Source organism: Lepidothrix coronata, unplaced genomic scaffold (assembly GCF_001604755.1).
Source record: "Lepidothrix coronata isolate B3197 unplaced genomic scaffold, Lepidothrix_coronata-1.0 Scaffold96, whole genome shotgun sequence".
NCBI classification, from domain to species: Eukaryota; Metazoa; Chordata; class Aves; order Passeriformes; family Pipridae; genus Lepidothrix; species Lepidothrix coronata.
In genome coordinates, this window is record NW_016690276.1 from 3,086,209 (window position 1) to 3,098,568 (window position 12,360).

The following is a 12,360-nucleotide window of genomic DNA, read 5'->3' on the forward strand; positions in this document are numbered from 1 at the left end:
CAGCCAGGGCTGGCCTGCGACGGAAAGGAATCTTTCTTAGATAACATCCTTCAGCCGAGGGGTTGCTGATGTATACCCCGGGGAAGAGGCTCGGATGGAGGAAAAGCGCACCCATCTCCCCTAGCTCGGTATCTCGCCCGGCGCACCTGGCGCAGGCCAGCTCGGCGAACGGGGCAGAGGTCGGCCTTGCTGCTGGGGCCCGTCCGGCACCACCGCCTCCTTAAATTGTCCTGCAAGGGCAAACACAATGGTCAAACATGGGTGAGAAATGTTCGCCGCCCCCGGTTGGAAGACAACAAACAACTCTCCGTCTTTCTTCTTAGAGGATTGGAAAGTAATTTGCGTCTGTGACAGTGTCCCCCATGGTTCCAGACAACATAAATATTGTTTAGGGCTTGTTTATACATGTAGTTGTTCAGGAGGAGCTATTCCTGACTAATTTCATGACTAATTTCCAGAATAAGGCTAAGCTGTTCCGGTTTAGTATAACACTGTGAGTTTTAATTAAAGACGAAAATAGGGCACACCTATTCTTGAAGAGGGATGTTTACAGAATTGTTGTTGAATAACTTCTGTGTACGTGAGCCAAGAATCAACAGACACCTAAACCGGCTTCCCATTTCCCTCCAGGCTGATGTACAAGTTGCTTGCTTTGCAGATACTATTGCTTTAGAAAGCCACAAAGAAAATAAGATGGCAGTTATGACACATATTCTCTGCTTTGATTTGCCTGACATTTTTAGGGGACATTTTGTTGGCTGTCTGTGGTATTTTCACTGAACATGGGAAGACACTGTATGTGACTGATACTCAGTACAACAGCATGAGTTCTCAGTGTGTTCCAACAACCATGGTGAGCTCTGTGTGCTGTGACCATCCTCTTATCATCCCAGGGGCACAAACTAGCTGGGTAATAAAGTTGCCATCTGAGATTCCTATCTCAGTGGTAACACAAGAATATGAAACAGAGCTTGTGCTCAAGCAAGGGTATTTTATGTATGCCCAGAAAAACCCTGAAGCCCATGACAAGTATGCAGAAACCTCCCCATATGTTAGGCATACTTCATGAAGCACCAAGTGCACAGAACAATGCGGAGAGAAGAAAAACCTCCATCTTCATCCCCACTGCTGGGAAGCCCTGCTTAGCGGCACTCGATGCTTGGACACAGAAGGAGAAGCAATGTTAGGAATGCAGTATGTCCAGTATTGCTTACACCTTGTGGGCCACAGCTTCATGAGATATGGACAACCAGTTTGGATCCGTTCTTCTGTGACTGCAGGCTGTTTGTGTGAGTCATCTGGATTCGTCTTGATAGGCTGCAGTAAGAGAGACTGGGTCTCTCCAGCTTACACTTGCTCCCCCATTAGTCAGAGAACAAGACTTCAGCTTTGATTTTTTAACAAGAAAGTGTCGTCATTGTTGCTTCTTATATAAGGATATCCAGTGTCATTACTCCAGTATGTCTGTATTAATTCTGAAAGCTATATAGGACTTTTTTTTTTTAACAGTTTTCCTTTGCTTCTAGTTTTCAATTATAATATGCCATCTGGGCTAGGTAAAATTCTTTCCCTTTATCTTATGGAGGGGCTTGATTATTCATCTGTTGAATGCATTTAGTCTTCCTTTCCAAGGTAGAACCCCCGTTTCAGGTCATTTCTTCTTTAGGAGTTTTCAGATAAGCTTTCAGAAGACAAAGGTCAGTACCACTGCTAAATACCTTGTATCATGCCACTTCTTCAAGATATGACACAGCCAAGATTCAGATCCCAGTTATAAGACCTCATGACTACTCTGTCATGGTGTGGTGCAGTCTTTACCCCATGACTTGTTTCAGGAGCAAAATCCTTATCCTTGTTATGAGGAGGGGAAAGGAAGAGAGGAAGAAATCACCAAAGACTGTCTTTGTTCTCTGTTAATGGTAACACACTAGAAATATTCTGTGTTTCAGAACTCTGTTAGTAGTAACAGTAGTATAACCATTCCTTATGACTTTAATCCATCTACACAAGTGGTCCTTCATCTTTTCTCACACTCCTGTATCATAGAGGGATTTCTTTTTCATGGGATCTGAGTCCTATTAGATTCCTTTTTCTCATTTAATAGTGGGAGGAGACCATGGAGATCATATCTTTGAATGAAAAGAACCCAGTCAGTTGATTCTGCGAAAATTCTAACACACTTGACCTCTTGCATCACTAATTCCTAGTAGCATCATTAGTCATTTCATCCTCTGGTAGAATAGAAGCCCAGCATGATACATTGGAAGCTCTGATCTCCTGAAGAGCAGTCACTTCTGATTACCGATTTTGAAGACAAACTCTGTGAGAGCTGGGGGAGAAAGAATTTTTTTCTGTGAGAGCTGGGGGAGAAAGAATTTTTTTCAAGTCTGGAATAAGTCAGTACCCACCTCTTTGCCTCAGATGAGCAATTCTTTTCCATTTTAGCTGAGACATGACAATTCTTTTAAGCAGCTCTGGAAAGTAGCAGCATCCAGCTGAAGTGGAAGAAGGAATAAATGCCCATACAATGAGAAGCCAGTAATTTTAAGCCAGACATTCATAAAGACATACAGACTAATGGATTCCAAACTGCCATAAGTCCCATGAAAAATTAGCAATCAAGTTGTCTTGACTCTATTTCAACAGCAAGGTAAAGATTATTTTCTAGAAATGTAACCATGCTTTTGCACACTGACTCAACCAATTAAGATAGTGTTAAGAAAGTATTGATAGTAAGAGATAGTGTTTAAAATTTTAATCATTATTATTAGAGAAAAACTGTTATAGCTACAGGGATCTGTTCTTCATGCATTAGTTTTAGCCTCTGGAAGTTCTGGCTTCACATGTAATAAATGTAAGTTTGACAGTATCTTGGAAGTAAGGGGGAATTAGGGAGGGCTCTCGAGTACTATGATGGCTGGATGGAAAATATGTGAAGTGAGGTTAGTCTGGATAATGGTGCTGCCTTAACAGATGATTTTCCTGATTTTTCTTTTAAGAGAGCTTTGTTATTGTTTCAGTTTACTTCCCCTCAGTGTAAAAATTACTGGGGATTCTCGACATCCGTGTATCTGGGTCTATTGCCTAGGCCATATTCTCTATAACATAGTTGTCTACAAGATTAAAACCACTATGTACTAGTCTATGTTGACAGTGTGTTTTCAGGAGATGCTCCAGTGTGGAATCAATGTCCTGTTACAACTCACAGTCACAACACAGACTACAAGCACCTAAAACTTTCGAAAGAACTAGATTCGTCTACATTTGACTAAAATAAATTTGATACCAAGAGCTGTATACTAGCCTTGGAAAGCCAGTATAATTTATCAGTACTCCACATGTCATTTGGTTCCATCTTATCCAAGAGAGGAAATTCACTCCACTGTAGAGAGCCTATAGAAAGGACCATATAGCAATGTAGATCACTATCAATGGGCTCTGACTGAGGATTTTTTTGACAAATGGTTTCTCACTCTTATTCTGCCTCAGTGCACAAGAGGGAGATAGATAAAGGGTCTGGAGCAAGTAACAATTCTTTGTATTATCCATGTGTTTTCTGGCTATGTTTGCAAAGAGACATAAAGTTCAGATGGCAAAACACAGACATATAATCCGTCACTAAATGTATCCTCTCCTTTCCTCACATGTGGTCTTCATACGGGCACTTAACCTGTTGCATCATCAGCCTCTCTGGAGCTTTGCATGTTTTCCACCAGCATACATCTGTTGGGCTTTTGGTTTGGCTAATTATACAGGGTCTGGATTTGGTTCTGAAGCTTTCAGCAGAATTTATACACACTGTTAATGATACTGTACCTTGTTCAGAAAGCAAAGCAAAATAGATAATTCTACAGAGAGTCATGGAAGTGGTGATACCAAAATGAATTGTGTTGCAATAAAATGCAAGCAATAGCATCCGGAATACAGGAGATGGAAAGCAGGTTAGCTAAAATTCCGAGATGCTGAATCAACATGGAAAACAGTAACATGAAAAGTTATACAGAGCTTGACTGATATTTGAAAAGTCAACAAATAGTAGAAGAAAAGAACACAAGTGAGAGAAAATAACCTTGAGCCCTGGAAATGGTTATACCCCCTGCCAAAACTGGCCTGCTTACAACAGGTTTCAATACTAAAGAAGCATAACTGTGGTCATCTAAGGTTGCGAATGAATATTTGCATTCAGATTAAGCCTCTGGTGCAAAAGCGATCCACAAGTCATGCTTGTAATCCCTGACAGCATGCAGATTCAAGAGGAATCTTGCAAGGGACTTCCACATCTGTCCCCATTTCAATACTGCTGAGAAGCAAGCTAATCAAGTTTCTTCCACTGCAGTTTCAGATTTCTTAAGAGGCACACATACTTTCATCAGACTACTCCAGTAAGTCTAAAGGTGAAGACCAGGTTAGAATTAAGTTTGGATACAAAGAGAGTGAAGCCAGCATAAGAATAAATCAAGACACCAGAGATGGAAGGAGTCATCCCAAACTGAAAAGGATAGTCAGAAAGTCATAGAGCCAGAAGTTTGAAAACCAAAGAGTCCTTGTTATAAGTCAAGTCAGGGCTAGGACAAGGTGAGGTATAAGAGCATAACACAAAGGGAGCAGGAACCAGGAATCAAGACTAAGCAAACAAGAATGAAAGGCAAGAGAGTCAGAAGCAAAACTACAGCCAAATGGCACTGCAGACTGCCAAGAGCAACTGGTGGAGTTGCCTGACACATCTGCTATTAGAGGAAATTGGCCAAGCTTTAGCTCCTGCACAGCTGGGCCACAGTCCCAGTTGCCCTATTGCATCCAGCTGCAGGGCCAGTAGCCCAGGCAGAGCCCAACAGTGTGGTTAAATGTGCATCGACTTAAAACTTGATCTGCAGGAATAGCTTGTCTCTATAAAATTTTCTGGTGCTAGCAACAAGTTTAACTCAACTTAAGTATCCAGTAGAACACTGCACTGATTTGCCTAAGTGTGTCTAAAATTATTGCTTTAATTAAGCACTGCAAGTTTGTGCAGCGAAAATGCCTTACTATAGAAGAAATAGATGTATCTGAAGGCAGGCAACAGTGCCAAGATTCCCAGAAGTGGAAAGACATCCCCTCATCTCCCCCTACTGGTGTGCACGTCCCCGCGCCTCTGTGGAGTGACGAGGAGCAGCTACCTCCTCTGCTCTGCCTATGCCAGTATTTCGTGAAACTGAAAGAATCACAGAATATGCTGTGTTGGAAGGGACCCACAAGGATTGTCGAGTTCAACCCTTAGCCCTGCACAGGACCCTTGGGAGCAGCTTCCAGCACAGAACTGTTCTCAAGATGCTGGCAACAACTTAAAACCACAGTCCTCCTATCAAGAATTAGTCATTTGCTCCCAGAGAGTTCATTCTGCAGACTTTGGTTGTTAATTAGATGTTGCTTATAGTGGGAGACTACAGAATACGGATTTTGCAAAGGGCTTTAAGATGTTATCCCAGTGAATATTAAAATCTTCTAGAAAATATAAATTAAAAAAGGAATAGAAAGAAAGCTCACTGTTTTTAAAGATGTTTGTGCAGTACATCATGACAAACATCAATCATGACAGACGAATGCCTGTTGAGAGAAAGGAACAATATTTGAGAGAAATGGGAACAGCAAAATAACAAGATACATGTTCATTTTGTATTATAAGTATCTAATATATAGCTAATTTAACTCTGGTGTGTTATGAAAAGCTACTAGTGGCAGAAGCAGCTGAAGAGATCCTGAAGACATGATAGTCAGTATGTTTAATACCCAGGATGCTTTTCTGCCTCCTTTTTCGGGAGCAATGCTGTTGACAGAGACACAAGAACAAAGAGGAATGTGTGTAATTGCTTTTGCAAGAGTAAGTCTTATTTGTTTTCATAAAGATAACATGATTTATTATTTATTTTTGCTGCCTTTATGGTCAGAAAACAGTATAGATTAAATCCCTGCCACTTTAAAAGTAACATGCATGGAACACATCCTGGAGTAAATGATTTATTCGAGTGCCATCAATGCCAGCTGAGGGCTCAGTGGTAACAGACCATAACTGGTGCTAAGAGTGAGATAATTAATCACAATAAGTTGATATTCAAGGAACAAACACTGAAAACTTTAATTTAGTTGCCAAAACCTCTCAAAATATAAAGTGTCTTGTGATGTATTATTTAAAGAAGCATAGTGAATATGAAAAGAAACAATGGAAAGAAAGTGTTTTCCATACTGACCTCCTGTGCTATGTCTTTTCCTAGGAACTTTGGAATGGAAAAAAAGGACGGAACAACACGATCTCTGAATGTATGTTTGTAAAAATCTCAAATATTTACAAAGCAAAACACTGAAACCTGGATATTAACATACAGTTTAAGGAGCTCTAATGAATACAATTGGAATATTGAATTAGATGTAAATAACTTATTCAAGTTAGCTTAGTGGTAACATTACGAAATATAAAAATCTTCAATTAATTTTCAGTCAGACTGACCATAATTTATACATTGGAAATCCAGATTCTCACTTACCCCAAAGCTTTAAACTGCTGTAAGATGCAAAGCTGCTTTATAAGGGTTATAAGTTACACTTACATTCACTTAAAATACATTTTATATTCCCAGGGGGATGTAGAGCAGCCCTAATGTAAGGGAGAACCAGGTTTCTAATTGACTACAAGCATTCTCAACCAAGGATGCAAATTCAGTGCCGTCTTAACCAACTGCTGCAAAGGGACTCTGTCACTGTAGCAGTGCCCTACTAGTCAGTCTCACAAGGCTTGCCTGCAGGGCAGCTTGCAAGATTAGGTATTAATATCCTTAAAAAACCAACAGAATTATCAACAACCAAACTTTCCTCTCCTCCCCCATGCACCTATGTCATGCAAAAACATCAGTCTCAGGCATGCACATAACATCCTTTCAATCATATTTTAATCAAATTGCTTTTCATCAGCTCCTCAAATTTTATGTAAGAAGCACATGATCTACTTTAATCTTTCCTCCTCCTCCCTCACTTCTCAAAAGAAAGTTTCAGTGCTTACTCAAAAAATGGCATTCAGCACAGCAACAGACACATAAATCTTCTGAATTGCTAAAAAACTGCTACCCAGAGACTGGTATGGCTCTAGATTATGACAATCGAGTGCACGGGACTGGAGAACACAGTTAAAAACACTCGGATAATAAATTTTCCTTTTAAAGGATCCTTAGCAGCAAAGATGCAAGGGTTATTGATGAGTTAGAAATGGTGGGAGTGCCTGAGAACGGTCATGTAGGAATTAAGGTATCACCCCTCAAAAAGGTGATGGGATCAATAGCCCATCTGAAGTGCATCTACACCAATGCACACGACACAGGCAACTAACAGGAGGTGGAAGCTGTGGTGAATCTATGACATAGTTGCCATCATGGCAACAGGGTGGGATGATTTTCACCACTGGAGTGTTGCAATGGATGCCTGTAAACTCTTCAGAAGGGATAGGCAAGACGGAGAGGTGGTGGGGTAGCCCTATATGTTAGGGAGTGGTTTGATTGCCTAGAGCTTAATGATAGAGACATTAGGGCTGAGTGTTTATGGGCAAGTATCAGGGGAAAGCCAACAAGGCAGGTATCATGGTGCGAGTCACCCAACCAGGATGAAGTGGCAGATGAAATATTCCATAAGCAGCTGGGTGAAGTCTGCTAATCACTAGCCCTTGTTCTCATAGAGGACTTCAGTTTACCGGATGTCTGATGGAAATACAACACTGCAGAGGGGAATCAGTCTAACAGGGTTCTGGAGCTTATGGAGGGCAACTTCCTGACACAGTGAGCACGCTTGTTCCCCCTGGTGAGGGAACACACTAGGGAAGGTGTCCCACTGGACCTGCTGGTTTTGAATAGAGAAGGACTGATGGGTGATGTGATGGTTGGAGGCCACCTTGGGCAGAGCTATCATGAAATGATTGAGATTTTGATTCTCAGAGAAGTAAGGAGGGGAGTCAGTAGAACTGCTTCCTTGAACTTCCCAGGGCATACTTCGGCCTGTTTAGGATCCTGTCTGACCCTTGGGAGGTAGTCATGAGGTACTTAATGCCTTCTCTGCCACAGTCTTTAATAGTAAGACCAGTTGTTTTGTGGGTACCCAGCCCTGAGCTGGAAGATAGGAAAAGGGAGCAGAATGAAGGCCTAATAATCCAATGGGAAATGGTCAGTGACCAGCTACACCACTTAGACATGCACAAGTCTGTGGGGCCAGATGGAATCCACCCAACAGTACTCAGGGAGCTGGGGGAAGAGCTCGTGGAGCCACTTTCAATCATTTACCAGCTGTCCTGGTTAACTGGGGAGGTCCTAGCTGACTTTAAGTTATCATATGTGATGCCCATCTACAAGAAGGGTCAGAAGGAGGATACAGGGAACTACAGGTCTGTCAGCCTGACTTCAGTGCTGGGGAAGGTCATGAAGCAGATCATCCTGAGTGCCATCACACAGCATATACAGCACAACCAGGGGACAACCAGAAGATTAGGCTCAGTCAACAGGGGTTCGTGAAAGGTTAGTCCCGCTTGAGCAACCTGATCTCCTTCTATGACAAGGTGACCCACTTAGTGAATGAGAGAAAGGCTGTGGATGTTGTCTACCCAGACTTTAGCAAAGCCTTTGACTATCTCCCACTGCATTCTCCTGGAGAAGCTGGCAGCCCATGGCTTGGACAGGTGTACTCTGTGCTGGGTAGAAAATTGGCTGGATGGCTGGGACCAGAGAATGGTGGTGAATGGAATTAAATTGAATTGGCAGCCAGTCACAAGTGGTGTTCCCCAGGTCTCTATATTTGGGCCAGTCTTGTTTAATACCTTTATCAATTATCTGAACAGGGGGATCGAGTGCCCCTTCAAGTCTGTTTGCAGATGACCCCAAGTTGGGTGGGACTGTAGGATGGTAGGAAGGCTCTACAGAGGGATCTGCACAGGTTGGATCGATGGTCTGAAGCCAGTTGTATGAGGTTCAACAAGGTGAAGTGCTGGGTCCTGCTCTTGGGTCACAACCACCCCATGCAGAGCTACAGGCTGGGAGCAGAATGGCTGGAAAGCAGCCCATCAGAAAAGGACCTGGGGTACTGGTCGCCAGCAGCTGAACATGAGCCAGCAGTGTGCCCAGGTGGCCAAGAAGGCCAATGGCATCATGGCTTGTATCAGGAACAGTGCAGCCAGCAGGACCAGGGCAGTGATCGTCCCCGTGTACTCAGCACTGGTGAGGCCTCAAGTACTGTGTCCATTTCTTGGCCCCTACTACAAGAAAGACATTGAGGTGCTGGAGCCTGTCCAGAGAAGGGCAATGGAGCTGGTAAAGGGTCTGGAGATTAAGTCCTATGAGGAGCATCTGAGGGAGCTGGGGTTGTTTAGTCTGAAGGAAAGGAGACTCGTCACTCTCTACAGCTACCTGAAAGGAGGTTGTAGCCAGGTGGGGTCAACAAGTGACAGGACAAGAGGAAATGGCCTCAAATATCAACAGGGCAGGTTTAAATTGGATCTTAGGAAAAATTTCTTCACTGAAAGGGTTGTCAAGCATTGGAACAGTCTGCCCAAGGAAGTGATTGAATCACCATCCCTGGAGGTATTTAGAAGATGTGTAGATGTGAGACATGGTTTAGTGGTGGGCTTAGTGGTGCTGAGTTAACAGTTGGACTAGATGATCTTTCTACAACCTAAATGATTCTATGATTCTTATTAGTACAGGACACATCCATTCTATAAATAGATGTGCTCTACAGAATGGACAATTTTGTCATCTTGACTTTATGGTTTGTGAAAATAATTTAAACTATAAAAAAGGAGCAGACATTAACATTATTCGAAACTATGAAGATGTTGCTTATTGAGTGTAAGTAAACATTTTGCAGTTACTCTTGCTTTTGTAGTTTGCCAATAAGCCCAGGGCTTGTGTTTGTTTCTTTATATGACACTGCTTTCTGCCTAAGAAGGAAATATTTCTCTAACTCTCCTAGAGTTCACAGCTATCCCAAGAGTAATGACTTCTTGCTGGTTGTCTTCCAAAGGATGTTGTCAGCCCCTCAGTAGTTCATTTCGGGTGAAAATAGCCCTCGTGCCAAGGCCAGGCCAAGATCATATACCAAATAAGTCCCATTAAAATCTTCAGATAAGGCATAAATGACATTTAAGTACTACAGTGCTGGCCTTTTGCTCAGTAGTGAATTAATCTAATATCTGCAAAAATACATTTGCTGTGAGTTAAAAATTAACAAGTGCTTATCCTGACCTCGGAGTGGGATTGGTGAGACTCCCAAAACTGAGTAGCCCAGGATACGCATGCTCTGCCAGATTCTCAGGAGTTTTGAACTTAAATATATCTGCTGGCAGAAGGCTGATGACAACTATACCAGTGGAGGATCTGGATGCCATTACAATACATCAGTCCCTGGATACTTGAAGGCTGGGAGCAGCCCTGACACTGTGACTGGTGCCAAACACAAAAGTCACAGAGAGTGCTAGCATGTGCTTGTGTCATGTTCCCCCCAGCTGGGATAAGAGTGTCACGTCATTTCATCTATGTATCCACCTATTTTAGCAATGAAGCTTACATGAAGAGAAAGGGGCAGGAGATAAGATAGAGGAAAGTGATTGCTGCTATGCAGATATATAATTAAGCGTGGTCTAGCAGATGGGAGATGACCTGATCTCCATCACTTCACTAAAATGCTTTCCTTTTGCCTCTGTCCTGTCCAGACTTCACTTGAGCTGTCACTTTTTATTCTTACTCCAATTTCTTTTAGCCGTGAGGTCAGTTGGGAAAAAAAAGTGTTTTTCACTGGAAAGAAACAGGACAAATGGATGCTTCCAATACCATATAATTAGGGTGCAAAACATGGCGACAGATAAAATATAGATGCGTGTAAAATACGGGAACCAGACCTTCTGCCTTACTAATGCAATTATTCATATGCATGGCAACACAAATATACTGTGGAAGAGAATCTGTGTCAGTGGTAATGTTTGTTCAGATACTCACTTGCATATTCATGGGCTCAGATGGAGAATATGCAGTGGGGAATGATTGGTTCACCTCATTCCATTTCCGTGTCCTCAAAATTTTCCTCCTTTGTTTTCCCTTCCTCTTTTATCTCTTTTTAGTTTGGATTTTTTTTCCTCCTCTTCTCTCATTTCAGAAGTACCAGAACAATATTTCAGGAAAGGATGTAGATTGCACCTTGGAGTACCATACACATTCTCTTTCTCCTAGAAGAACCTTTGTAATATCCAGTTAGAACTACTGTTCCGACCTTCCCTGCACTCCTCCCTCCCTTCTTCTTTTTCCCCTCATCTTCTTAACTCTATTGTAGACCATGGTGGGCAGTGTTAGGGAGGGTTGGATAAGACTCTGCTATGAGTGATTCTTTCCCAGAAGGGAACCATTTCACACCATTCCCAGCATATCCTCTCACAGTGCCCAGAAGCACTTTTCAAAGTATTCTGGAGATTTTAAACTGTATTATTTTAAGTGGTCACCAATTTCTCCCCATCAGCATGTGTACTTTGAATGACTTCAAGCTTTCTTTGGATACTGCCTTTGAACTATCTACCTAAATAAATTAGGGTAAACTCTAACTATGTCACTCACAAACAGAGATGAGCTTAGCAAGTATCTTTTTTTCCTATTAAAAAAAGTAAGTTACTAATACTACTCTAAATATATAGTCACTGCCAACAGTAACACACATAGCAGCCAGCTTCCATCTGCATTGAGATTTCCCAGACAAGCTGTACAATATCACTTCAGAAACTGCTAAACCTTGGCAATTATCAAAAGATTGTTGGGGAGACACTGCAGAGACAACGGATAAAGTTAATCAGGGAGGCCAATGAAATAAGTGTTAGCACAACACTGAGGAAGAAGAAACTGCTGACATACTAGGGACAGTCACTAGCCTTTTACTCTGAAGTTCTGAATATTTTGCATATCTTTCATTTGTAATACTCATATTCTATGAAGACCATATAGCAAAACTTGTATGAAGTAATGCTAAAAGAATTACACTGACTTTCTCCTAAGGGTATGCTGATTTTCCAAATGAGGTAGAAAGAGCAGAGAAGGAATACTAACACCCTTCTGTCCATCCTATTCACCAATTGCAGAGAATCCTTTCCTTTCCTTGTGCAGACAAGCTATATAGGCAATCAACAACAAGAAGTTTCACATTTCACATTCAAAGATCCAGAGCTTGGAAGCTGAACTCAGCAAAATTCAAACTGAAAACAAGACACACATTTTTAACACTCTGAATAATTAACCACTGTTATTGCTTGCCCTGGAATATGCTTTGACACTTGAAGCTTTTAAATCCAGTCAGAGTGTCTACAAAAAGATGCTGTCT

At 41.9% G+C, this 12,360-nt stretch overlaps 1 long non-coding RNA gene across 3 annotated transcripts; it reads right to left on the bottom strand.

The window, feature by feature from the left end:
* Positions 1–2,217: 2,217 nt before the first annotated feature.
* Positions 2,218–7,429, bottom strand: LOC108500868. 3 transcript variants are annotated; one of them, XR_001876040.1, is made up of 5 exons: positions 7,031–7,429; positions 6,519–6,550; positions 5,524–5,583; positions 2,409–2,495; positions 2,218–2,329 (listed from the first exon to the last, which is right to left on the bottom strand). It is a non-coding gene; the product is annotated as an uncharacterized LOC108500868 (long non-coding RNA). The 3 variants fall into 3 exon arrangements; XR_001876041.1 differs by lacking the exon at positions 6,519–6,550; XR_001876042.1 differs by lacking the exons at positions 6,519–6,550; positions 7,031–7,429 and adding an exon at positions 6,225–6,244.
* Positions 7,430–12,360: the final 4,931 nt, after the last annotated feature.